The sequence below is a fragment of the Oncorhynchus keta genome, chromosome 28 (assembly GCF_023373465.1).
Source record: "Oncorhynchus keta strain PuntledgeMale-10-30-2019 chromosome 28, Oket_V2, whole genome shotgun sequence".
NCBI classification, from domain to species: Eukaryota; Metazoa; Chordata; class Actinopteri; order Salmoniformes; family Salmonidae; genus Oncorhynchus; species Oncorhynchus keta.
In genome coordinates this window covers 51,809,044-51,836,996 of record NC_068448.1, presented here as the reverse complement: position 1 = coordinate 51,836,996, position 27,953 = coordinate 51,809,044, and positions in this window count along the sequence as shown.

Sequence of the window (27,953 nt, the reverse complement as noted above, 5' to 3'; positions counted from 1 at the left end):
AATAAATCATGAAGTATTTAGAATAATATGGAAAATATGCAGTGTTACATTTTTTTTCTAAAATCATGCTGAGCTAACAAATAATGTGATCCTTGAAGTTTTGTGCTAAGCTTATCTTTCTGCCATTAAAATCCCCAAGTCTTCCAATTCACCGTTTCCCCCAAGGGAAAGCACATACTCAGCTCAAGCATTCCAGGTTCCTGAGTAGTAGGTTGTGATAGAACTGTAAAATAACACAAAACCTAAACAATTAGCAAAGGGTAGCATGAATGACAGTTGAGTATGAAAATGACATCTTTGTCAGTTACAGCTTCTGTTCTGAAAAAAAAAACGTTTTTTATTGGGACTGGATTTCTTCCTAGTTGCTAGACATTTACCTTTATTTACAGTTTGTAATACTCATCCCCAACCTCTCTTGACAAGATCTCAAAGTAATTTGGACACATAGGTTTCAATGTAGAGTATCCTAGTAGCATGTTTACTCATTGCCAGTGAATAGACATGCTAGCCTGTGTTAAAGAAACACATTGAACACAAACAGAGTAGGATTGTGTAGACATGTGTAGATTCCATTGGCGCTTACTCTATCCCGTTTCTGTCTTATTCCACAATCAATCAGAAATACCATAGTATTACCTATGCCATTTCCTTGCAGGAAATCAGTTCAATATGAAAATTGAAAGTCTCATAAATAATGCATGGAGGAACCTTTGTGCCTGTTGGCGGAAGTGTCCTGAATGGTTGATATTTTGCATTATATGGAGAATCAGTCTGTCAAACCAAGGCTATTTTGCTCAGAACACCAGGTGAATTCTAATGGGATCTGTATCTATATGGGGTCGGCAGAAAGAGTGTTATTACAATACCTGGGCTCAGGTAAAATAATAAGAGATCGCTTATACGGTTATAAAATGTACTGTATTTTTCGATTAAGCAATATTGGATAGCCTTATTCTGAGGATACATCAAGTTAAAATTCCTTAGTGTCCAACAACTCATCCAACTGGCACCCTATCCCCTATTGTGTGTGGTCAGGGGTGTTGAACTGTATCGGGAATAGGGTGCAATTTGGGATGCAGTCTGTGACCCCTGATGAAGTGTAGTGTCACCCCTTGGGGGTTCCAACCAGCAGCACACTTACTGTTTTTTCAGAATACTGAGAATGGTATAAGAGAGCAATCTGTAAACTCCTCTGTGAGAGCGAGACTAGTGCCAACACAGGCTCAGCTGCCTGCCTGGTGTCTGTGTTTCTGGTGCTGGCTATTTTTCAGCTGGATGTAACCCTCACCTTCCCCCTTAGACTCTTATAAGTGTCAGAAGAGCCACCCTTGTACAGGTGTAGAGATGGCATGCCAGGTAGAGATTGGCTTTGATGATAAATGTGTTGTGCTCACAATGTCAATGGTAATGGCTGCTTGGGGAGCTCAATTTGTAACTGCTCTAATATGTGTGGAGTCAACCAATTATTCATAGTTTTACAATCTTTAAGAGTCACCCATGTGTCAATCTAAGTAACGTAATAAAAAAATCCCCATAAAAATATGTCAGTTTAAGCTAGAGATACAGTATCTGGTTTTTGGGATGGGCTGCATCTCAATCTGCATATCCGCCTGTGTTGGCCTTCTGCATCTGCGGGGAAAGGTGGCTGTTTGTAAGACCATGAGACATCCTTAAAATCGGTCCTCTCACAAAAACGACTGTAGCGTTCAAACAGTTTTGCTTTTTTATACACCCACAAGTGTCACGGACTCGTCTGAAGGTAACCCATGCAAATTAATGGAAGTATGGAGGTAGTTATGTAGCAACAAAATAAGGGGTTAAATATGTGTCTAAAAAAACTTTTATATTTCCTGAGCTTTCTTATATCTCCTGGATATAATACAGATACTTTAAAAACGTACTCCTTTTGATTCATTTGACTGCTTTTAATCAGGGCAAGGTGACCGGAAACATGACCGAATACAAACAGTGTAGCTATTCCCTCCGCAAGGCAATCAAACAAGTTAAGCGTCAGTATAGAGACAAAGTAGAATTGCAATTCAACGGCTCAGACACAAGAGGTATGTTGCAGGGTCTACAGTCAATCACGGATTACAAAAAGAAAACCAGCCCAGTCACGGACCAGGATGCCTTGCTCCCAGGCAGACTAAATAACTTTATAGGTCCACAGACGATGCAATCTCAACCACACTGCACACTGTCCTAACCCATCTGGACAAGAGGAATACCCATGTGAGAATGCTGTTCATCGACTAAAGCTCAGCATTTAACACCATAGTACCCTCCAAACTCTTCATCAAGCTCGAGACCCTGGGTCTCGACCCCGCCCTGTGCAACTGGGTACTGGACTTCCTGACGGGCCGCCCCCAGGTGGTGAGGGTAGGTAACAACATCTCCACCCCGCTGATCCTCAACACTGGGGCCCCACAGGGGTGCGTTCTGAGCCTTCTCCTGTACTCCCTGTTCACCCACGACTGCGTGGCCACGCACGCCTCCAACTCAATCATCAAGTTTGCGGACGACACAACAGTGGTAGGCTTGATTACCAACAACGACGAGACGGCCTACAGGGAGGAGGTGAGGGCCCTCGGAGTGTGGTGTCAGGAAAATAACCTCACACTCAACATCAACAAAATTAAGGAGATGATTGTGGCCTTCCACCCTATCCACATCGATGGAACAGTAGTGGAGAGGGTAGTAAGTTTTAAGTTCCTCGGCGTACACATCACAGACAAACTGAATTGGTCCACCCACACAGACAGCATTGCGAAGAAGGCGCAGCAGCGCCTCTTCAAACTCAGGAGGCTGAAGAAATTCGGCTTGTCACCAAAAGCACTCACAAACTTCTACAGATGCACAATCGAGAGCATCCTGGTGGGCTATATCACCGCCTGGTACGGCAACTGCTCCGCCCACAACTGTAAGGTTCTCCAGAGGGTAGTGAGGTCTGAACAACGCATCACCGGGGGCAAACTACCTGCCCTCCAGGACACCAACACCACCCGATGTCACAGGAAGGCCATAAAGATCATCAAGGACAACAACCACCGAGCCACTGCCTGTTCACCCCGCTATCGTCCAGAAGGCGAGGTCAGTACAGGTGCATCAAAGCTGGGACCGAGAGACTGAAAAACAGCTTCTATCTCAAGGCCATCAGACTGTTAAACAGCCACCACTAACATTGAGTGGCTGCTGCCAACACACTGACTCAACTCCAGCCACTTTAATAATGGGAATTGATGGGGATTGATGTAAAATATATCACTAGCCACTTTAAACAATGCTACTTAATATCATGTTTACATACCCTACATTATTTATCTCATATGTATATGTATATACTGTACTCGATACCATTTACTGCATCTTGCCTATGCCGCTCTGTACCATAACTCATTCATATATCTTTATGTACATATGCTTTATCCCTTTACACTTATGTGTATAAGGTAGTAGTTTTGGAATTGTTAGCTAGATTACTCGTTGGTTATTACTGCATTGTCGGAACTAGAAGCACAAGCATTTCGCTACACTTGCATTAACATCTGCTAACCATGTGTATGTGACAAATAACATTTGATTTGATTTCACTTTCTTTTTTGCAATTTATGTTATTCATTGCATTTCTATGAGTTAAAGGAGTAATGGCCAAATTCAATATTTTATCAAATACTTGTTAAAACAAATGTTTGCTACCTAAAGGGGTCCTAAAATTCTCAATCAAATAGCTAAATGATCTTTGGTATGACCCCCCCTATTCCTTGATAAATCCATATTAGAGAAACAATAATTCCCTAATTTGATACATATTAGAAATGTAATCCTAATCAGAAGGCATGTAAAATGTGAAGAAGCGTTTACCTTTGAAATGGTTCACATAAGAATAAAAACCTTGTGTAAAACACAATCAAGACATACAGCACTTTATCCTTAAAATCAGTTTTGGTATGCAATTAACATAAACATGCCAGTCCACTTGTTATGACATTCTCTCAGGTTTAAAGTTTGTTATGGAATATGAGAACTCACTATCTATCAACATGTTTTGTTGGAAATAGATAGAAGCGCTCTACAGTAGATAAAACGCAAAACTCCTATGACACGTGAAAGTAAGTTGTCCACTGAAGATAAGTCACTCAGACAATATATATGTTTTTCACCATGCAGTTCAGGACTTCCATAATTGTTGAATCCAAACCACTAAACCACAGAGAACTGTTTTGTTTAAAGCACAGTTACATGGCAGGGGTAATTGCATGTATCAATTAAATGCTAGTGATTTATTGTTCCTTTTATCTTAGATATGATGGTATCATTTCATCCTAACTGTGATTTGAGCAATGCATCAGTTACTCAGAACACACATAGTTCAAAGATGAAGACCTTCATTCATACTAATTATAAGCTGCACAAACAATACAAATGAACAAAGGAAATATAATTTTGCTGTGATGTGTGTTCTTTTCATCATTCTAAATGAGACTGCTGCTATGGTACAACAAAGTTGAAAGGCAAATACAGTATGTATTCAGCATTGAATGGAATTATGTATTTAACTGTGACATCTAAGAAAATATGCATTTCAAATCACACGTTTTTTGTTCATCTCTAGGTATGATTCCATATCCAACCAGACATATCCAGCCAATACCTTAATAAAGCATTGGTATAATTGGCAACAGTGTCACGTTCTGACCTTTATTTCCTTTGTTTTGTCTTTATTTAGTATGGTCAGGGCGTGAGTTGGGGTGGGCAGTCTGTTTGTTTCTCTATGTTTGGTTTCTGTTTCGGCCTAGTATGGTTCTCAATCAGAGGCAGGTGTCGTTAGTTGTCTCTGATTGAGAATCATACTTTGGTAGCCTGGGTTTCACTCTTGGTTTGTGGGTGTTTGTTTCCGTGTCGGTGTTTATCGCCACACGGTACCGTTTTCAGTTTTGTTAATGTTCACATTTATTGTTTTGTGTTTCATAGTGTTCAGTGTTTTTTCTTATTAAAATCGTCATGAACACTTACCACGCCACATCTCGGTCCGATCCTTACTCCTCTTCAGACGAAGAGGAAATCTGCCGTTACAAACAGGCACTGGTGACATCTGACTGTCCTATTTCCTGGTAGCGTCCAAATGGCACCCTATTCAATATATAGTGCACTACTTGGTCCTGGTAAAAAGAAGTGGACTATAAAGTAAATAGGGTGCCATTTGGAACGCTCCTCTAAATGTAGGCCCTCACTTCTACCCTAAGTGCCAACTGGCCCTCATTACCCAAACAATGATTAATGTCCTATCCTACACCTTGTTTGTGTCAATACCTGCTTTCTCTAGGATTATGATTTTCAGGCAACAAACATGATGCATTTGAAATATATGCATGTCATGAAAACAAATGTGAAAATATCTGCCAGACAACCTGTCAACTCTAATATATACACTGTTCAGGCCATTTTATTATCTGAGGTTTCGAATAAAAATAAATACTCTTTGGCTGCTGTTTGGTGTAGTATTTTATTCTGTAGGACAGCAGAGGACACCAATGACAGATAATAGTCTTCCTTGCACATCTCCCTGATGGCTTAATCTAGGCCTGGCTGCGTAGGACTGGTACACTTAGAAAAACGATTCCAAACGGGTTCTTTGTGGAGGGATAGGGTTCTACCGAGAACCGTTTTGATCTGAAGAATCCTTTTTGAAAGACAAAGCAAAGGGTTCTAGCTTTAACATCCTAAGAATTTTTGGAAGAAATTGTTCTTTGATGATTATTTGGAAGGCAAGAAGGATTCTTTGGAAGGCAAGAACAGTTCCTCATAGAACCATATCATATTTCCCAGCATGCTCGAATGCAGGGTGATTTTCTGAATTGTTTGTTTTAATATCTGTTTTTTTTTTGCATTTTGTTATGTTCCAGCCTTATTCTAAAATGAATAAATGTTTTCCCCCCTCAACAATCTACACACAATCCCCATTCATACCCTTTACTCAATATTTTGTTGAAGCACCTTTGGCAGCGATTACAATCTTAAGTCTTCTTGGGTATGACGCTACAAGCTTGGCACACCTGTATTTGGGGAGTTTCTCTTTCTTCTCTGCAGATCCTCTTAAGCTCTGTCAGGTTGGATGGTGAGCAATGCTGCACAGCCATTTTCAGGTCTCTCCAGAGATGTTTGATCGGGTTCAAGTCCGGGCTCTGGCTGAGCCACTCAGGGACATTCAGAGACTTCTCCCAAAGCCACTCCTGCTTGGCTGTGTGCTTAGGGTTGTTGTCCTGTTGGAAGGTGAACCTTCACCCCAGTCTGAGGTCCTGAGCACTCTGGAGCAGGTTTTCATCAAGGATCTCTCTCTGTAATTTGCTCCGTTCATATTTCCCTCGATCTTAACTAGTCTCCCAGTCCCTGTCGCTGAAAAACACCTCCACAGCATGACACTGCCATCACCATGCTTCGCCAATTGCTCAGTTTGGCCGGGTGGCAAGCTCTAGGAAGATTCTTAGTGGTTCCAAACTTCTTCCATTTAAGAATGATGGTGACCACTGTGTTCTTGGGGACCTTGAATGCTGCAGAAATGTTTTGATACCCCTCTCCAGATCTGTGCCTCGACGCAATCCCATCCCGGCGCTCTACAGACAAATCCTTCATCCTCATTGCTTAGTTTTTCCTCTGACATGCACTGTCAACTGTGGGACCTTATATAGACAGGTGTGTGCCTTTCCTAATCATGTCTATTAAATTTACCACCGGTGGACTCCAAGTTGTAGAAACATCTCAAGGATGATCCGTGGAAACAGGATGCACATGAGCTCAATATCGAGTCTCAAAGCAAAGGGTAAGTAAATATGTTTTTTCTGTTTTCTTTTTTTAATACATTTGCAAAAATGTCTATAAACCTGTTTTCACTTTGTCATTATGGGGTATTGTCACGTTTTGACCTTTATTTCCTTTGTTTTGTCATTATTTAGTATGGTCAGGGCGTGAGTTGGGGTGGGCAGTCTATGTTTGTTTTTCTATGATTTGGGGATTTCTATGTTTCGGCCTAGTATGGTTCTCAATCAGAGGCAGGTGTCATTAGTTGTCTCTGATTTAGAATCATACTTAGATAGCCTGGGTTTCACTGTTTGTTTGTGGGTGTTTGTTTCCATGTCTGTGTTTTTCACCACACGGTACTGTTTTGGGTTTTGGTCGTTCCACGTTTATTGTATTTGTATTTCAGTCGTGTTCATGTGTAGTATTTCTTATTAAAAGAACCATGGACACTTACCACGCCGCATATTGGTCCTCTGATCCTTCTCGCCTCTTCGGAAGAGGAGGAAATCCCTTACAGGTATTGTGTGTAGATTGAGGTTTTTATTTATTTAATGAACTTTAGAATAAGGCTGTAACGTACCAAAATGTGGAAAAAGTCAACGGGTCTGAATACTTTCTGAATGCACTTGAAACATTTTATGCTACACAAAGATAAATAACACACAGTTTTCTAAACAAATCCAATCTCAGTATTCAACCTTCCTGACCCTGGCAGTCATTCTGAATGTAGGTTGCGGGTGATTAAAAAAATGTCCCTTGTTGAATAACCTAACTCTGTCTGGATTCCAATAGGAATTACACATCACTTTCCAAGCCTGCATAATGTGACTTGCAGGCCTGATGTGGCCTGTAAACCAGGAGATTCCTAACACCAGTGTTAGGGTATACCTAGGCCCTCAAATAAAGGCCTTATGATATATGTAATATGTTGTCATAAATGAATTAATTTTATAGGCTAATAAATCTGGTGGAACTGTTCATAGACGGTTCTAGGAAAAACCCTCCAAAGATAAAATAGTTATTGGTAGAACCCTTCATAGAGGGTTCCAGACAGAACCCTTCATAGATGTTTCTAGGTAGAAACATATACAGACGGTTATTCATATTTAAGAACCCTACATATAGGGTTCTAGGTAGAACCCGCTACAAAGGGTTTTACCTAGCACCAAAAAGGTTTCCCTCTGGGGATAAATCAAAGAACCCTAAATGGTTCTTCTTAGCAAGTCTTCTAAGAGTGTAGTAGATTACATGTACACTGGAACAACCTAAATTAGGATATTGTGTAGATAATTCAAAGACTCAAGATAATATCAAAGTGTGGCAGAATTGTTTTTTAAATAAATCAAACATTGTGTAACATGATGTTCATCCAATTGTCCCCAGCAATATATACTAAATAATGGACAGAACTCAACTATTCAATAAACATTCTGGGCTCCCTCTTTTTTTCCGAGGACAAAATTGTCAGATTTGTAACGTATTCGTCATCGGAAGATGAGGAATCATCGGACCAAAGCGCAGCGTGGGAGTGTTCATGCTTTCTTTAAACTGAACACTAATAACAAAGAGCATAACTGAAACAGTCCTGTAAGGTGCAAACACTAAACATAAATTAACTACCCACAAAAACCCTGTGTGAAAAAGCTACCTAAGTATGGTTCCCAATCAGAGACTACGATAGACAGCTGTCCCTGATTGAGAACCATACCCGGCCAAAATAAAGAAAAACAAAAACATAGAAAATGGAACATAGAATGCCCACCCAAATCACACCCTGACCAAACCAAAATAGAGACATAAAAAGCTCCAAGGTCAGGGCGTGACAAGATGAATAGTTATCAGACAAATGTTGGGATTTCTTCCATGCCATAGCTGCCTGGCAAAGTTCTCACACAAGCCATCCATACGCAATCGGAAAGAGCTGGAAGTGCCATGGCAAACTAGATCTGGGCTTCAGCTGTAAAATCAAAGCAGTCAAGAGAGTGGTGTGGCACTAAAATACAATATTTGTATCTCTCCATAAATATGAAGGGAGGGAGGGGGGGGGTGGAGAATGCACATGTAGTGACATGGGTTTCTCCTGGCCCTTGCAGAGCAGAGTGACACTGTTCTGTCAACAGAGCGTACTGCTTGCTTTAGTCAGCTTTGACTTCACATCTAGAATGAGCATGAACAATCAGAGAGGAGAAAAAGGGCATGCATTTATGTTTTGCAGAAATTGGCATATTTTATTTTCCTTTTTCAACAGATTTTCATGTTGCTTTCCACAGCATGTTACATCCAGGATATAATCGGACCGCCACGCTTTACTTGCCATGCAAACATAGGCTTAACTGAATTCAGCATAGCAGATAGTATTTTCAGTTTCCAGACAGCTGTGTGTAACTCATGAGGATATGGATGAATTTCTGTTTAATCCAGACATATTCAATATACAGCCTCCCCTGAAATAGAAACCCAAATAGTGGTTACACTTTCTATGTACTATACCTGTGTTTAATGCATTAAGAATACATGTATAGTGTATTTTATCACACCAAAATACATTCTAAGACTAGGCAAAATAATTTATTGTAGCTCATTGCTTCTGAAAACAATGCAGGGACAAGGTCATTTGTGATGGAGTAGCTAAACAATTGTATAACTTTAGCAAGCATACAATCAAGCTAATAGAATCAACTGATTTTAAATGAGTGGTGATCTTACATGTGTTTACCTCATGTTGCATTATGAAGATGGCAGAGCCTACAGAGCTGAGGGGACCAACCCTATTACATGAGCAGTGGACCTTATAGTTCTGAGTAATTACCCTCCCAGAGACAGACTGATGCCTGTTATATTTAGCACTCTAAGGATGCATCCCAAATAGCACCGTATTCCCTATATTGAGTGCACTACTTTTGACCAGGGCCCTGGTCAAAAGTAGTGCACTAAATAGGGAATAGGGTGCCATTTGTGGGACACACTCTCCTGAATCAACAGGAAGAAGGGAACAGAGAAAAGAGCAAAGGCTCCTGCCAATAACACATTTCCCTGCATTGCATATGGTACATGTTCACTGCCAAAGATGAGGCTATGGGGAGTGCATAGAGGTACTAATGAAGCACTGTAAAATATATAGAAATTGTAGTTTTTGTTCAATATTTCTGTTGTCAATAAAGGCTTGATACAATCCCACCTTGAAGTATAGTATTATTTATGCCTTCATGAAGTCAACCCTGTATGAAGTAGTCAATCCATGTGAATGGTTTTATAATGTAACTTAAAATGTGGATTACACATTTTACATGTGATAATTGATAAATACATACACACACTGCAAAGTCTCCATGTAGAGTCCCACCCAGACCACGATAAGAGAAAAAATTACAGATAGCAGGACGGAAGCAAACAAGGTGGACAATCTTTGATATCAAAACAGCCCTAATAAATACAAAGAACCCAACTGGACTAGGTGTGAATTGTGAATAAAATGCCTTTCTATCATAGCTGATGGCCAGAATAACAGATGGCCAGTGAATCACAGTGGTCAACACCACACAATGGGACAATGTCTCTGAAAATAACTCAGACAATAACCTTCTACATTATAACTGCCAAGATATTAAAAAAACATTTTTGCTTAAAATGACATACCCAACTCTAACTACCTATAGCTCAGGACCTGAAGCCAGGATATGCATATTCTTGATACCATTTGATGGAAAAACTTTGAAGTTTGTGGAAATGTGACATGAATGTAGGAAAATATAACACATTAGACCTGTTAAAAAATAATTCAAAGAAAACAATGCATCTTTGAACATCTATATGAAATGCAAAAGAAAGGCCATGATGTATTATTCCAGCCCAGGTGAAATTTAGATTATGGCCACTAGATGGCAGCAGTGTATATGCACATTTTTAGACTGATCCAATGAACTATTGTATTTCTGTTCAAAATGTTGTATCAAGACTGTCCAAATTTGCCTAATTAGTTTATTAATTACTTTTCAAGTTCATAACTGTGCACTCTCCTCATATCATGGCATTATTTCACTAATACCTACTGTAAATTGGACAGTGCAGTTAGATTAAAAACAATGTAAGCTTTCTGCCAATATCATCTATGTCCTGGGAAATGTTCTTGTTACTTACAACCTCATCCTAATCGCATTAGCGTACTTTAGCTCAACCATCCTGCAGGGGACCAACCGATCATGTAAAGGTAAAAAAATTCTCAGTTAATGATATGGGAGTTGCTATGTATGGACACATCTGTCAGGTATGAACCTAGCTGTTAGGTGGTATGGTAAATATTGTTGGAGAGAAAATAAACTATCATGATAAATGACAGCCATTGACAAACATATTTCTTAAGTCAAGGTAATCGAAATGAGGAAAGGTGTTATGTTATTTCTTTCATCTAATGGTGAACAAATTTGAGTAACTAACAGAGAAATGGGCAACCAGCTCATGTGAAGTGTTTTAATAAACAAAAGCAATGGATAAATGACAAGGATTTACATCCCAAATAGCACCCTATTCCCCATGTAGTGCCCTACTTATGACCAGATCCCTATGGGCCCTGATCAAAAATAGTGCACTATAAAAAGTATAAGGTGACATCTGGGAGACATCCATTGCTTGTTGTACTGTATTGTTCATACATTGGCATGACAGTTTAACACATCTGAGAAGAGACCTATTCCAGTAATGTCCAGCTAATGTTCTTCAATCGTTGAATTCATTAACTGTAACAACATTTTAATCAGGCATCAACTGACGTGGCTCAACAAGTGAACACTTTTCAGGCATCAACACATTGTACATAGGTCACACTGTGATGTCACTTTGTGATATCCCAAATAAAAACAGCTGTATTATACTGTGGTCTAATACTGTATTACTATATTTACATTTACTATTCACTGTAGTGTTTTTGTGGACTTTACTGTGTTGTTTACTATACTATACCGTATTATTAAAAGTTAACTATAGTATAAATACGTTATTCAAAGAACTGTAGGATATACTATAGTAATTAATAGTGTACAGTATACTGTAGTATTTACTGTAGTGCTTTTGAGGACATTACTGTAGTATTTACTAAAGTGTTTTTGTTTTATCTTTGACATAGGGGGGGGTGTTCTCCTTGAGGAAACCTACTGGAGAATATTTTCCATAACTTGTAGGCAGGTATGATTGGGGTCTAAACAGATAGTTTGGCGCTTCTGCTCTTTTCTATATATATATAGAAATACTTCTTCTTCTTCTTTGGTATTATGGCGGTCCGCAAACAAATGTTATAGGTGCATGCCGCCACCTACTGTATTGGCTGTGTATTAGCATACTATTTTGTAGTATAAATTCATTGCACTTTGTGAAAAAATTGTCCTACCAACTAACCCTACACCAAATTAAATCCTCACCACTATTCCACTACTTTGGCCCTATCTGATCCTACACCAGGCAAGCAGCCTGGAAGGACAGGACATGAACTCTTCTGCAGTAAAATATTTTACACCCAAGTACTCCTCTACAGCTGCCACCACAACATCTATCCTCTGTGAATTATGTCCCATTCCTGCGGTAAAGTTGCCGACCATGGCCGAGAACACCAAAAAAAACAACCTTACTGAATTACGTTGCTCCTAAAAATCTGTATTGACCTCGGCCTACTCACAAGGATCGTCTTAGGATCCCTCACCCTGGTTCTATCTTCCTTTACTACTCTCTTCAGTGCCTCTGCATGTGACACCTTCTGCACTACTCTGATCCTGGCAACCTCAAACTACTTTTCTCCCACCGGACACCTCTTATCTCTAGCACCATGAGTACTCCTACAGTTTACACACACACACAACTTTTCCCACTGATACTACACATTCCTTTGTCTAATTTCCTCCTGCACACTCCTGCCACATGATGTAATGGTCCGGGACAAAAGCTTTCACTGGATAACTGACATCCTAACTTGTTATTACAGTGGGGCAAAAAAGTATTTAGTCAGCCACCAATTGTGCAAGTTCTCCCACTTAAAAAGATGAGAGGCCTGTAATTTTGGTTAGGTACACATTGGTGCAAAGATAGTGCTTTTTTCGAATGCGCTTGTTAAATCATCCATTTGGCAAAGTAGGCTGTGATTCAATTAACAGGCATTACATCAATTATATGCAACGCAGGACAAGCTAGATAAACTAGTAATATCATCAACCATGTGTAATGTTTTTATAAGATACGTTTAATGCTAGCTAGCACCTTACCTTGGCTAAGTACACTTCAACTATGACAATGAGAAAGAAAATCACATTGTAGGATTTTTTTATGAATTTATTTGCAAATTATGGTGGAAAATAAGTATTTGGTCACCTACAAACAAGCACGATTTCTGGCTCTCACAAACCTGTAACTTCTTCTTTAAGAGGCTCCTCTGTCCTCCACTCGTTACCTGTATTAATGGCACCTGTTTGAACTTGTTATCAGTATAAAAGACACCGTTAACACAGTTGATTCATCCTTACTCTTGTCATGTTCATTTTCCTTCTGCAGCACTCCATATTTACTCTTGATATGCCCCACTTGCTTGCATTTTTTTACTGCCCAGCTTCTTACCAACCTCTATGGGTCCAACTCCACGTGCAATTCCAAGTCCGGCATACACATCTTTGTTCCCTCTATTTATAACGGCTATGGACCATAATACTGTATATTCTATACTTGGCATGTAGGTTTCTCACTTACGTGTGGCACAAACTTGGATATGGGAAGGGTATATGCAAATGAAATACTGTAGTGTTTACTATAGTTAAACAGAAATAGGGTTTTTGCAGACTGTAGTGTTTTTGCAGACATTTCTGTAGTATTTATTAGTGTTTTTGGTCGATAATACTAATGTTCACAGTATACTACAAAATGCTATACTAACTACACGTCGGGATACTACAGTGTGTAGTATAGTATGCTACAGTTAACTACATAATTCAGTAGTAAGTACTGTAGTATTCTATAGTAAACTGTAGTATTTTTATGTGGACTGTGATTTACTACCTTTCTCCTGTACGCTACTGTCTTTCTCCTGTACACTACTGCCTTTCCCCCGTACACTACTGCCTTTCCCCCGTACACTACTGCCTTTCCCCCGTACACTACTGCCTTTCCCCCGTACACTACTGCCTTTCTCCCGTACACTACTGCCGTTCCCCCGTACACTACTGCCTTTCCCCCGTACACTACTGCCTTTCCCCCGTACACTACTGCCTTTCCCCCGTACACTACTGCCTTTCCCCCGTACACTACTGCCTTTCCCCTGTACACTACTGCCTTTCCCCCGTACACTACTGCCTTTCCCCCGTACACTACTGCCTTTCCCCCGTACACTACTGCCTTTCTCCCGTACACTACTGCCGTTCCCCCGTACACTACTGCCGTTCCCCCGTACACTACTGCCGTTCCCCCGTACACTACTGCCGTTCCCCCGTACACTACTGCCGTTCCCCGTACACTACTGCCGTTCCCCCGTACACTACTGCCGTTCCCCCGTACACTACTGCCGTTCCCCCGTACACTACTGCCGTTCCCCCGTACACTACTGCCGTTCCCCCGTACACTACTGCCGTTCCCCCGTACACTACTGCCGTTCCCCCGTACACTACTGCCGTTCCCCCGTATACTACTGCCTTTCCCCCGTATACTACTGCTTTTATTCCATATACTACTGCTTTTATTCAATACACTATTGCCTTTATTCCGTACACTACTAACCTTACTTTATTTCCTTCAGTTTGCGTCTGGCAGCAGATTAGAAATGTGCACCATTTACTCTGGAGAGTGTTGAGTTGACAAAGATTATTATCCCTCTCGTTCCATTTTCTACACAGTTTAAACCGCTACTATAGTAATCCTCAGGCCCTCTGAAAAAGTCATTGGACCGCAGCTTAATCCTCAGCAACATACCACAAATTAGAATGATAATTTATATTCTGTGTCTATGAACATTACGTAGCTACTGTTCAAAAAGAAAGAAAACACTGTCAGCCATAAAGCTCAAATAGTATTTCCAAACCGATATGGACAAAATAAATGTTTCTGCTCCAATGAACTTGGCTCTGTTAGAATATTTTCAATGTAAACCCTTACAGGAAAACCAGATATTTCACATGATAATATTTTATCCTACGTGAAGTTAATGTAGTAACATGTGATAACATGAAACTACACATGTGAAAACATTTGGATGCAAAAGTTTAACGTGATAATGTTTTAGCACATGTGAAATTCACATGTGAGGTGAAAACAAGTTATTTTCCTCACATGTGAAAAGGTGGTGTTAACATGTGAACAATTGACCTCACATGTCTCTTTTTCTTTTTTTGTGAAAATGTCAGCTCTCACATGTGAAACTGCAAAGACTCTCTGCTAGTGATGGCTGTTAAACAGTCTGATGGCCTTGAGATAGAAGCTGTTTTTCTCTCTGTCACTTTTGCCAGTCCCAAGCCTGGATAAAGGAGGAGGATTGGAATTGTGACATAAAAAAAAACAAGAATCGACAGACGAAAGTTGTCGTTCTAAACATATTTATGGTGTTTTTTACTCACTTTTTGTCACTCCCACGACGTCCATCACAATTACATGCACATGGCAAATTAGGCGATGGCGTCATTTAGCGACTTCTAGTGACATTTAGGACAGCCCATAACTACTTGCCTTACTGAGGAGTTGGTAACACTGCACACGCACCCAGGGCGCCCCGTGCCGACCCCGGCAAGTTGCCGCCCGTACCTAAATCAGCTACTGATTGGTATTAGTCTAAATAATTTACTTTGCCAAAATTCTTAATCTCTCCCATGTCTTATTCTCCAACACTTTGATTTTGTGTAATTTAAACCAAATTTAACATGTTTCATTATTTATTTGAGACTAAATTGATTTTATTGATATATTATATTAAGTTAAAATAAGTGTTCATTCAGTATTGTTGTAATTGTCATTATTATATATATATATCGGCGTACTGTTTATAAAAATTGGCTGATTAATCGGTTTCTGACTTTTTTATTTTTTTATTTTTTATTTTTTTGGTCCTCCAATTTTATTTTATTTTTACCTTTATTTAACTAGACAAGTCAGTTAAGAACAAATTCTTATTTTCAATGACAGCCTAGGAACAGTGGGTTAACTGCCTGTTCAGGGGCAGAAGGACAGATTTGGGGGTTTGAACTTGCAACGTTCCGGTTACTAGTCCAACGCTCTAACCACTAGGCTACCCTGCCGCCCCAATAATCTGTATCGGCGTTGGAAAATCATAATCGGTCGACCACTAATGTAAAAACAAATTATTGTTAATATTACATTCTCTAGGCCCTCCATTCACAAACCTGAAGCCCCTGTTCCCAGTAAGAGACCAAGATTAAGTGTTGGCTGAAGGTACAACTTCCTGTTGTGGAAATGTAAGACAACTCCATGTCATATTTAGAGTTACATGAATAGAAGCATACACAAGCAATCTATGAAATATATTTTAGAAAGACCCTTTTACATCAGCAGTAGTCACAAAGTGCTTATACAGATACACAGCCTAAAACTCCAAAGAGCAAGCAATGCATATGTGTCAAGGAAAATCTCCCTAGGAAGAGATCTAGAGAGGAATCAGGCTCTGAGGGGTGGTCAGTCCTCTTCTGGCTGTGCTGGTGGATATTTTAAAAGAGTACTGCCATTTAGTCAGATTATTCAGCAGTGTCAAATAGAGGGTTATAGAGGTTGCAATAGTTCAGCACCTCAGGAGTAAATGCCAGTTGGCTCTTCATAGATGAGATAGTAGGTCCGGTAGAGAGAGACAGGATCAAACAGGAGGTCTGGGACAAGGTAGTACCTCCTGTGAGCCTTGAGCAGGTCAGGGTTCCATAGCTGTAGACAGAAACAGCAGAGACTGGATCAGCAGCACGACCAGGTGGACTGATGACAGGAAAGCCAGAAGTCGTCAGGCCAGGTAGTTCTGAGGCATGGTCCAAGTGCTCATGTTCTGCATCCTTTATTTAACTTGAGTGTAGACTAATCCCTGTAGGTTTTGTAACCTCACATGATTTAGCCTACTTGACAATCCAGATCAGAATATTTGTACACTGATATAACATTTTTCCGGAGATAATCGCTGAATTGCCCACAAGGATGTGGTCAGGTTGACACTTCTAAGTCATAACACAAAACACACACATCAGATTGCAAGGGCAAGTACAATGAGCATTTGGGAAAATGAAGTCTGCTGCATGGGTTGCCAGATATACATACATACATACATACATACATACATACATACATACATACATACATACATACATACATGCATACATACATACATACATACATACATACATACATACATACATACATACATACATACATACATACATACATACATACATACATACATACATACATACATACATACATACATACATAACATTTAACATTTAAGTCATTTAGCAGACGCTCTTATCCAGAGCGACTTACAAATTGGTGCATTCACCTTATGACATCCAGTGGAACAGCCACTTTACAATAGTGCATCTAAATCTTTTAAGGGGGTGAGAAGGATTACTTTATCCTATCCTAGGTATTCCTTAAAGAGGTGGGGTTTCAGGTGTCTCCGGAAGGTGGTGATTGACTCCGCTGTCCTGGCGTCGTGAGAGAGTTTGTTCCACCATTGGGGGGCCAGAGCAGCGAACAGTTTTGACTGGGCTGAGCGGGAACTGTACTTCCCCAGTGGTAGGGAGGCGAGCAGGCCAGAGGTGGATGAACGCAGTGCCCTTGTTTGGGTGTAGGGCCTGATCAGAGCCTGGAGGTACTGAGGTGCCGTTCCCCTCACAGCTCCATAGGCAAGCACCATGGTCTTGTAGCGGATGCGAGCTTCAACTGGAAGCCAGTGGAGAGAGCGGAGGAGCGGGGTGATGTGAGAGAACTTGGGAAGGTTGAACACCAGACGGGCTGCGGCGTTCTGGATGAGTTGTAGGGGTTTAATGGCACAGGCAGGGAGCCCAGCCAACAGCGAGTTGCAGTAATCCAGGCGGGAGATGACAAGTGCCTGGATTAGGACCTGCGCCGCTTCCTGTGTGAGGCAGGGTCGTACTCTGCGGATGTTGTAGAGCATGAACCTACAGGAACGGGCCACCGACTTGATGTTAGTTGAGAACGACAGGGTGTTGTCCAGGATCACGCCAAGGTTCTTAGCGCTCTGGGAGGAGGACACAATGGAGTTGTCAACCGTGATGGCGAGATCATGGAACGGGCAGTCCTTCCCCGGGAGGAAGAGCAGCTCCGTCTTGCCGAGGTTCAGCTTGAGGTGGTGATCCGTCATCCACACTGATATGTCTGCCAGACATGCAGAGATGCGATTCGCCACCTGGTCATCAGAAGGGGGAAAGGAGAAGATTAATTGTGTGTCGTCTGCATAGCAATGATAGGAGAGACCATGTGAGGTTATGACAGAGCCAAGTGACTTGGTGTATAGCGAGTATAGGAGAGGGCCTAGAACAGAGCCCTGGGGGACACCAGTGGTGAGAGCGCGTGGTGAGGAGACAGATTCTCACCACGCCACCTGGTAGGAGCGACCTGTCAGGTAGGACGCAATCCAAGCGTGGGCCGCGCCGGAGATGCCCAACTCGGAGAGGGTGGAGAGGAGGATCTGATGGTTCACAGTATCGAAGGCAGCCGATAGGTCTAGAAGGATGAGAGCAGAGGAGAGAGAGTTAGATTTAGCAGTGTGGAGCGCCTCCGTGATACAGAGAAGAGCAGTCTCAGTTGAATGACTAGTCTTGAAACCTGACTGATTTGGATCAAGAAGGTCATTCTGAGATAGATAGCGGGAGAGCTGGCCAAGGACGGCACGTTCAAGAGTTTTGGAGAGAAAAGAAAGAAGGGATACTGGTCTGTAGTTGTTGACATCGGAGGGATCGAGTGTAGGTTTTTTCAGAAGGGGTGCAACTCTCGCTCTCTTGAAGACGGAAGGGACGTAGCCAGCGGTCAGGGATGAGTTGATGAGCGAGGTGAGGTAAGGGAGAAGGTCTCCGGAAATGGTCTGGAGAAGAGAGGAGGGGATAGGGTCAAGCGGGCAGGTTGTTGGGCGGCCGGCCGTCACAAGACGCGAGATTTCATCTGGAGAGAGAGGGGAGAAAGAGGTCAGAGCACAGGGTAGGGCAGTGTGAGCAGAACCAGCGGTGTCGTTTGACTTCGCAAACGAGGATCGGATGTCGTGGACCTTCTTTTCAAAATGGTTGACGAAGTCATCTGCATTTAACCAGGTAGGCTAGTTGAGAACAAGTTCTCATACATACATACATACATAATAATAATGATACATACATACATACATACACACACACACACACATTTAATTAATTTGTTGTATGATATTTAATATGGATCCCCATTACAAAATTGCTTCCAACACTCTACTCAGCAAACTGGATGCAGTTTATCACAGTGCCATCCGTTTTGTCACTAAAGCACCTTATACCACCCACCACTGCGACTTGTATGCTCTAGTCGGCTGGCCCTCGCTACATATTCGTCGCCAGACCCACTGGCTCCATGTCATCTACAAGTCCATGCTAGGTAAAGCTCCGCCTTATCTCAGTTCACTGGTCACGATGGCAACACCCATCCGTAGCACGCGCTCCAGCAGGTGTATCTCACTGATCATCCCTAAAGCCAACACCTCATTTGGCCGCCTTTCGTTCCAGTACTCTGCTGCCTGTGACTGGAACGAATTGCAAAAATCGCTGAAGTTGGAGACTTTTATCTCCCTCACCAACTTCAAACATCAGCTATCTGAGCAGCTAACCGATTGCTGCAGCTGTACATAGTCTATTGGTAAATAGCCCACCCATTTTCACCTACCTCATCCCCACACTGTTTTTATTTATTTACTTTTCTGCTCTTTTGCACACCAATATCTCTACCTGTACATGACCATCTGATCATTTATCACTCCAGTGTTAATCTGCAAAATTGTAATTATTCGCCTACCTCCTCATGCCTTTTGCACACATTGTATATAGACTCCCCCTTTTTTTCTACTGTGTTATTGACTTGTTAATTGTTTACTCCATGTGTAACTCTGTGTTGTCTGTTCACACTGCTATGCTTTATCTTGGCCAGGTCGCAGTTGCAAATGAGAACTTGTTCTCAACTAGCCTACCTGGTTAAATAAAGGTGAAATAAAAAATAAATAAATAAAATATCTGCAGCCAAAGACAGCAGTTACTCTTCTTTGGGTCCAGCAAAATCAAGGCAGTTATACAATTTTAAAAACATCACAATACATTCACAACACATTAAGTGTGTGCCCTCAGGCCACTACTCTACTACCACATATCAACAACCCAAAATCCTTGTGTATGTGTGTGTACAGTGCTTATGTTATTGTGTGTATGCATGTGTCTCTTCAAAGTCCCGCTGTTCCATAAGGTGTATTTTCATCTGTTTTTTTAAATAAAATTTTACTGCTTGCGTGAGTTTCTTGATGTGGAATAGAGTTCCGTGTAGTCATGGCTCTAAGTGCTACTGTGCGCCTCCCATAGTCTGTTCTGTTCAGGTTTGTGTGTAGTCAAGGCTTTGTCATTCAAATTATATTGTGTCCATTTTCCCATCAATTTTGCTAAAGACACAACAGCGGTAGGCCTGATTACCAATAATGACAAGACAGCCTACAGGGAGGAGCTGAGGGCCCTGGTGGAATGATGCCAGGAAAATAACCTCTCCTTCAACATCCACAGAACAAAGAGGCTGATCCTGGACAGCAGAGAGTACACGCCCCATCCACATCGGCGGGGTTCCCAGTGGAGTGGGTGAAAAGCTTCAAGTTCATTGGCGTGCACATCACTGACAACCTGAAATGGTCCATTCACAAGATAATCTGGTGAAGAAGGCACAGCAGAGCCTCTTCAACCTCAGGACGCTGGAGAAATTTGGCTTGGCCACCAAGCCATGGCCTGTTCACCCCGCTACCATCTAGAAGGCTGAGACAGTAAAGGTGCATCAAAGCTGGGACAGAAAAACAGCTTGTATCTCTAGGCCATCAGACTGTTAAATAGTCACCACTAGCCGGCCTCTGCCCAGTACCCTGCCCTGAACCTTAGTCACTGTTAATAGCCGGATACCACCTGGTACTCTACCCTGCACCTTAGAAACTGCTGCCTGGTCACTTTAATCATGTTTACATACTGGTTTACCCACTTCGTATGTAGATACTGTATTCTAGTCAAGGCTCATCCTATATAACTACTGCTGTACACATCTTTTATATTCATATACTGTCTATTTCACACCATTATATACAAACAGTATATATTTATATTCCGGACTCTGACGTTGCTTGTTCTGATCGTTCTTCATTTCTTTCTTTCTTTTCGGGCAGGCTTTGTGTGTATTGTTAGATATTACTGCACTGTTGGAGCTGTGATAACATCTACAAAATATGTGCACAGCGACCAATAAAGTTAGATTTTTATCTCGCAATGAAAATTGTACGTTTTTGTGTCCTTGAAGATCTTTCATGTGTTGAACAGAGCTTGGCTGGTGTTGGTAAAGTGTAAGCTATCACTCTAGAGGGACTGTAAAATACCCAAACATTTGATTCAGCCTTGCTTTAGTCAAATAACAATTCTAAGGTGACTGTATTATTTTGGTTTGTTTGTTTCACCAACCACATAGTATTCTTGGACTTTTTGAACACTGTGAAAAGAGGACAATGAATGAGACATTATCTGTTGACAAGAAAAAACATCTTAACTCCACTGGGAAACAGTGTTGAATATCACAGATGTATATTTCAGTGGGACATGGCAGCTGTTTTAGCACATAGCATACACTACTAACTGTATAGAAACTATGAGTAAAGATACAGTAGTGAAACCACTTGAATGATTATAGCAACAACAAATGTGTATTCCACTGGAACTACATGTACTAGTATGTGAAGTATGAAGTGCAAATTTGAGAGTTCAGTTGAGGTAAAAAAAGAAACAATGTATTTCCCTCAACATTTTCATCAGTATTGCAATAATACACAAATTATTGTTGAACAAACCTTGCATAATTATTTCAAGTTGTATGTGATGAATATGGATGATCAAATAAGCAGTACAAGTTTTTGCTCCTCTCTTGGTTTTCTTTGAATGCCTGTGCTTCGTGTATGGCAGACCGAGAACTGTGAGTCGCTATGAATCAAATTCAGTCTTTTATGCCAAGGACCTGCCCAAGGCCAATAAAGAATGAGGTCTTTTATGAATATTGTGCTTTGTTGTTTTATAAAAGTGCATTTTAAGCATTGAAATAGAAGCACGGGCAAAAAAAAATGACTCCCCTGGGAAGAATAATACTTCAGATCAAGTCAGAAAAGTTGTTTTTTTTCCCCCCTTGAAATTGAGATGGACTGCACATGAAGCCTTCAGTACATTTTAACCCATGTAATTGATATGGAAACAACACATTTGAAGTATGGAAAAAGTTCTCATTCAAATCAAAAGGACAACAAAGAGCTAATCATGTGACGTGAGTATGGTGGCAGTGTATTATCTCACTCAAGAATGGGGCTCATTGGTATATTGAGTCTCATGCATCCCCATTGGGTGTTATGAATAATACATTTTCCCTTGGATATGCGTCAGTCAGTGTATTAGCCATTGAGGAAGGGATCCCATTATGATGCCTCTGAATGCATGTGGAGGGGATCCCATTATGCCTCTGAATACATGTGAGGTCGTCTCATACAGTATCATAAACAATCATAGGCACTTTGCTAATAAATGGGTTAGGGAATGAATAGCAGAATCAGGCAGAGGTAGATATTTGTGACCTGTTTTAGGGAGCTAGGCACATGTTGCACATCACTACTTCACAGGAGAGGCATTTCAATGTCTTTTTTGTTTTATTTTTATTTTTTTGTTTTTTGGGGGCAGAAATGCCTTCTGGAACATGTGAACTTTCATGTGCCTTAATAACAAGCTTGTATGCTATCTATGAATATGAATTAAAAAATTATATTACGAGCCTAGCTAGTTTAACTACGGAATAAGGAGAGAACCTTCCAGCTAGCTATGATTGGCTGAGATAATGCATGGGCTGGACATGCCGGGAGATGAGTTTGGATTTGTCTGCCATGTAGCATGCTTCTGTCTATAACGTGAGCTGCTCTGTATGTGTTGATGATCCTTTCTAGCGTGGCTTTTTTGAAAGATATAACGTTAGCCATCGAACTAAAGTTTTGCTACTTTTCTCAACAACATAGATGCCCTGACATTAGCAGCCGCTATCAACAGATCAGTTTCTGCACACGCCATTTTCTGCACACGCCATGGTGTTGCCCAGAGTGACTTCACACAACGCTGGCCAAACAATATGCAGCTACAAACAAAACAGAGTTAAATGGTTCCAAAACTTGTTTTAATTTAAAGTTAAAGCATACTGTTAGCTAGCTAGCGAACATTGGCTTGCTGGCATGTGTAGTAAATGTATTCATAATCAGAAATCCATTTGCATTGCTAGTTAGTCTGTTCGTTAGCTAGCTAACACTGAACCAAGTTGATTAGCTTTAGTTACCTGCAGATTCATACTACAGCTATGACAATCAGTTTGTCTTGGTAGTATTAACAGTTGAGATTATGCCGGTTCATTGTTTAGCTAGCTAGCTAGCTTCATGTCTAAACACAAGACTCCACTTCATCAGATGATTACATGACCCATCAAGTTAGCCAGGTGTGTCTGGGGGTGATTACGGACATCTATTTGATTTCATGAACATGTGTACATATCTAGACAATTGTGACACATCCACTTAGCTAGATGTGGCTGGGGGGTGGTTATAGCATTTCTTTCACTTTACCCATCAATTATGACAAGTGTGTCTGGGTAAGCATCATCTAGTAATTATAAAATATTTTAATCTGGACACTTCTGTTTCTGATATTGCTACATTGGAAGTAACCATTTCACTGTACCATTTACACCTTCTGCATGTGACAAATAAATATATATATTTTATTTGATATAGTGTGTGTTTACCAGAGACGGTTATGTGAAAAACAACATGACTAGCACCAAAGTCAGATTAGGATATAGGCCAAGGACTAGATAAAGTGTAATTTTACTTGGAGTTTTTCTTTATTGTAGGCTACTACTTTTACCATTTTTAGTCTTGAAGTCTTTGGTTGTTTACTACACTACTCACTCTGTTTAAGAGGGTGTGAATTATGCTGAATGGGTGTAGACAAAGACAAGCTCTCCAGGAGGTGTACCAAAATATTCGAGAACCAGTTTTCCAAAGTGGGGTGACACGTTTATCAACTTTCATAGCAGAATTACTTTTCCATTGGTCCTCAACTGCAGTGTATGATATAAAAAATTTTAGCTCTGAGTCTCCACTTTTATTCAATGATAAAAAAAACAACATTTCAAATTTTGCTAAACAGGACTGAATCCAGGTGGAGGGTCATATTGTAACGTTTGTCGTTGGGAGAAAGAGAGGAGGACCAAGGTGCAGAGTGGTAAGTATTCATTATGCCTTCTAATGAAAACGAATACTCGAATAAAACAACAAAACACGTTAAACGAAACAGTTCTGTATGGTGAACATACACTACAGAACCACTACAGACCATACTAAAACAAAGACAAAACAAGGGAACTAAGGTCAGAACGTGACACATAAAAATGCATATTATTAAATGCATATTAAATGCATATTATTTCAAAATATTTGATTGTAAGAGTCCTACAAAATGTCAAATATATATGACTTTAAGCAGTTTTTAAAAGTAATAAAAATGCCAGCATGACCATCATAGAACCACATTCACCTTTAAATGTAGATAAAATAACGAATGGAAAAGGGATTTCAGTTTAAGACGTGTAACCCTGAAGAGGACAGACCTAGATGAATCACAGAGACTAATACCCTGAAATGCTCTACTCCCCGTCAGTGCTGCACTGTCTACAAGGATAAATGTAGCAAATTGTTGCAGCAATTACTTTCTTGTCCTAACAACATAAATTAGTTGGAAAATGTCCTCTCGCCTGGTGATGATGACTTCAACCTTTCTATCATCTCTTCTTTGTTTCAACAGTTCCTCAGACTGCTGCTATAAGGGCTTTAGGTCGCTGTTCTCACCCATGTAGTCGCCCTCCAGGCCTAATCTCTGAAAAGTGCCTATACCTACTTCTAGGATTTGTATTCTTCACCATGCTATAAGGAAACACCTCAAAAACTGTGAGACCTACAGACTGTCTTTTGTGTCAAACATTCATGTCTGCCTGTCATGCAGAGCCAGGTGAGCCCATGTACACATCATTGCTTCCCACAGAGAAAGGAGTAAAACCTGGAGCTGCGCTTTCTTCCGCACTATCGCTCCTCATTACAAAGATATGAATCACTGCTGACTCTGGGTAATTGGCAAATGGTTATTTGTGACAGGATATTTTATGAGTAAAAAAGAATCCGTTGGATTTTGGAGATATATAGGATTATGAGATGTAGTGTGAGATTGTCTGATTAACTACTTCCTCCCAATGCTTCCACTCTCTTTCTTGCTGATATAGAAGGTTGACTTATGCACCAGTAACCGGTGAAGCTAAGAGGTTATCTACACCCTGATAATCCCACTACTCAAATTTTTATTCCTCAACATGCTATAAGGAAACACCTGACGGACTTTGAGACCTACAGACTGTTTTTTGTGTCAAACATCAGTTTGTCTGTCATCCAGAGCCAGGTGACCCTATGTACAGATCATCGCTTCCCAAAGAGAAAGGAGTAAAACCTGGAGCTGCACTTTCCTCTCACTGTCGATCCTTATTACAGAGATATAAATCACTCCTGACTCTGGGTAATTGGTAAATGGTAATTCCTGAAAGGATATTTTATGAGGATTTTTTTTTGTGGGAGATATATCGGATTATGACATGTAGAGTGAGATTGTCTGATTAACTACTTCCTCCCATTGCTTCCTCTCTCTTTCTCTCTGATATGGAACTTTGACTCATGCGCCAGTAACTGGGGAGGCTAGGAGGTTATCTACACCCTGATAATCCCACTACTCTGTCCCGATATTATCCTCCACAGCATAAGGTAGCTCTATTTCTATCACAAATGAATTTTTATGAAGGAAACATTTTCACACTGATCTGCTGAGGAACACCATACTGTAACACAAATAAGTCACTTGGGGAAAGACGTTCCTTAGGTTTGATTAAATGAAAGGGATTTTGAGATAATAGAAAGACTAGGAGTTACAGGAGTTATTTTGGAATTTAATAAGGTCTGTATTAGCTGTTGTAAAAGCAGCAGTTACTCCTCGTGGGAAGTGACAAAGAGCTCTAGGCACAAATAATAATAGAATAATAATCAATAATTTTGCTCTTTATTTTAAGCATCTTACATATAAAACCTTATTTGTTCATCAAATTGTGAATAACTCACCACAGGTTATTGAGAAGGGGGGCTTGAAATGATGCTCAGTCTTATATCATTTTCCACACACAGTCTGTGCCTGTATTTAGTTTTCCTGCTAGTGAGGGCCGAGAATCCACTCTCACATAGGTACGTGGTTGCAAAGGGCCTCAGTGTCTTAACATCACCATTTGCCAAGGCAGGATAGTCTGAGCGCAGCTCAATCCAGAAATCTGGCAGTGACTTCTGAGATACCCCTCTATACTGCCCCCGTTGGAGAAAGTGCGTACCCATAGTAAACTGAAAATATATGCATATATATGCATATAAAAGTTATTATTGAATAGAACACACTCTAAAGTTTCTAAAACCGTTTGTTTTAACAAAGATAACCATTTCCACTGTTGTGTCCAAAACATCTTTCAAGCTGTCAGGCACTCATTTGTCAGCAAGAGCCTCTCGTGGATGCTGCAGTGTACCCAAGTGGCATTGGGAGCAACTGCTTGCATGCACGTTACCACTCCACCATGACTCCCTGTCATGGCTTTTACGCCATCAGTACAGATACCAACACATCTTGACCACCAAGGTCCATTTGATGTCACAAAGCTGACCAGTACTTTAAAAATATCCTCTCCTGTTGTTTCCAGAAGAGGATGTCTTCCTTAATTGACCCCCCATAAACATAACGGTAGCGGCCGCATAACTTAACGGTAGCAGCAGCGTAGCCTATTGGTTAGAGCATTGGACTAGTAACTGAAAGGTTGTAAGATCATATCCCCGAGCTGACAAGGTACAAATATGTTGTTCTACCTCTGTAGAAAGCAGTTAACCCACTGTTCCTAGGCTGTCATTGAAAATAATGATTAGTTCTTAACTGACTTGCCTAGTAAAAATAACAAAGGTAAAACAAATACCAGGAGCTGTGCCAGGCCTGCCATGTCTGTTGACTCATCCAGCTGTAAAGCATAGAACTCACTGGCTTGTATGCGAACCAGTAATTGTTTCAAAATATCTCCTGCCATGTCACTGATTCATCTTGAAACAGAGTTGTTTGATGAAGGCATTGTCTGTATAGTTTTTTTTCTGATAGTTTTTTTTTTCTCCTCAGCATTGTCCCCACCATATCTGCGTTAGCAGGAAGAATTAAGCCTGTCATAGCCACTCGGTAGCTCACCATATAAGACGCCTCTAACCCCTTCTTATTAATGGTATCTGCTGCTTTTATACATGTCTTACTACTCGAAAGTTGTCTTAATTCTCACTCAAAAAATTCCCATGGCTTATTTTTCAAATTGGCATGTTTTGTTTCTAAATGTCTGCGCAAGAGTGAAGGTTTCATCGAGATGTTAGATAGTACTTTTGCACATGTAACACACTGTGACCGAGGAAAGGCACTACTCCCAATATAAGTGAACCCCAAATCAATAGTTCTCATAATATTTGTGCCTCTTCGATGGTCTAACGTCCCTGTCTGTTGTTCGGTGCTTTCCCGGTTAAAGGGTCATTAGCTCTTCGGCTGCATCATATTCAAAACTGTCAGTGTCCGTGCTAGCTGGGCTAACAACAAATGTAGAATTACTGATGCTAGCATTGGATGTGCTCATGGAAGCAGAACAACTTGTGTCGTCGACAGGTGCAGGTGTAGTACTGCTGGTAGTAGCAGCACTACCGGTAGAGCTGGTATGTGTCTCTGTGGTTTGAAAATGTGAAGATTTTTATAGATATATATATTTTT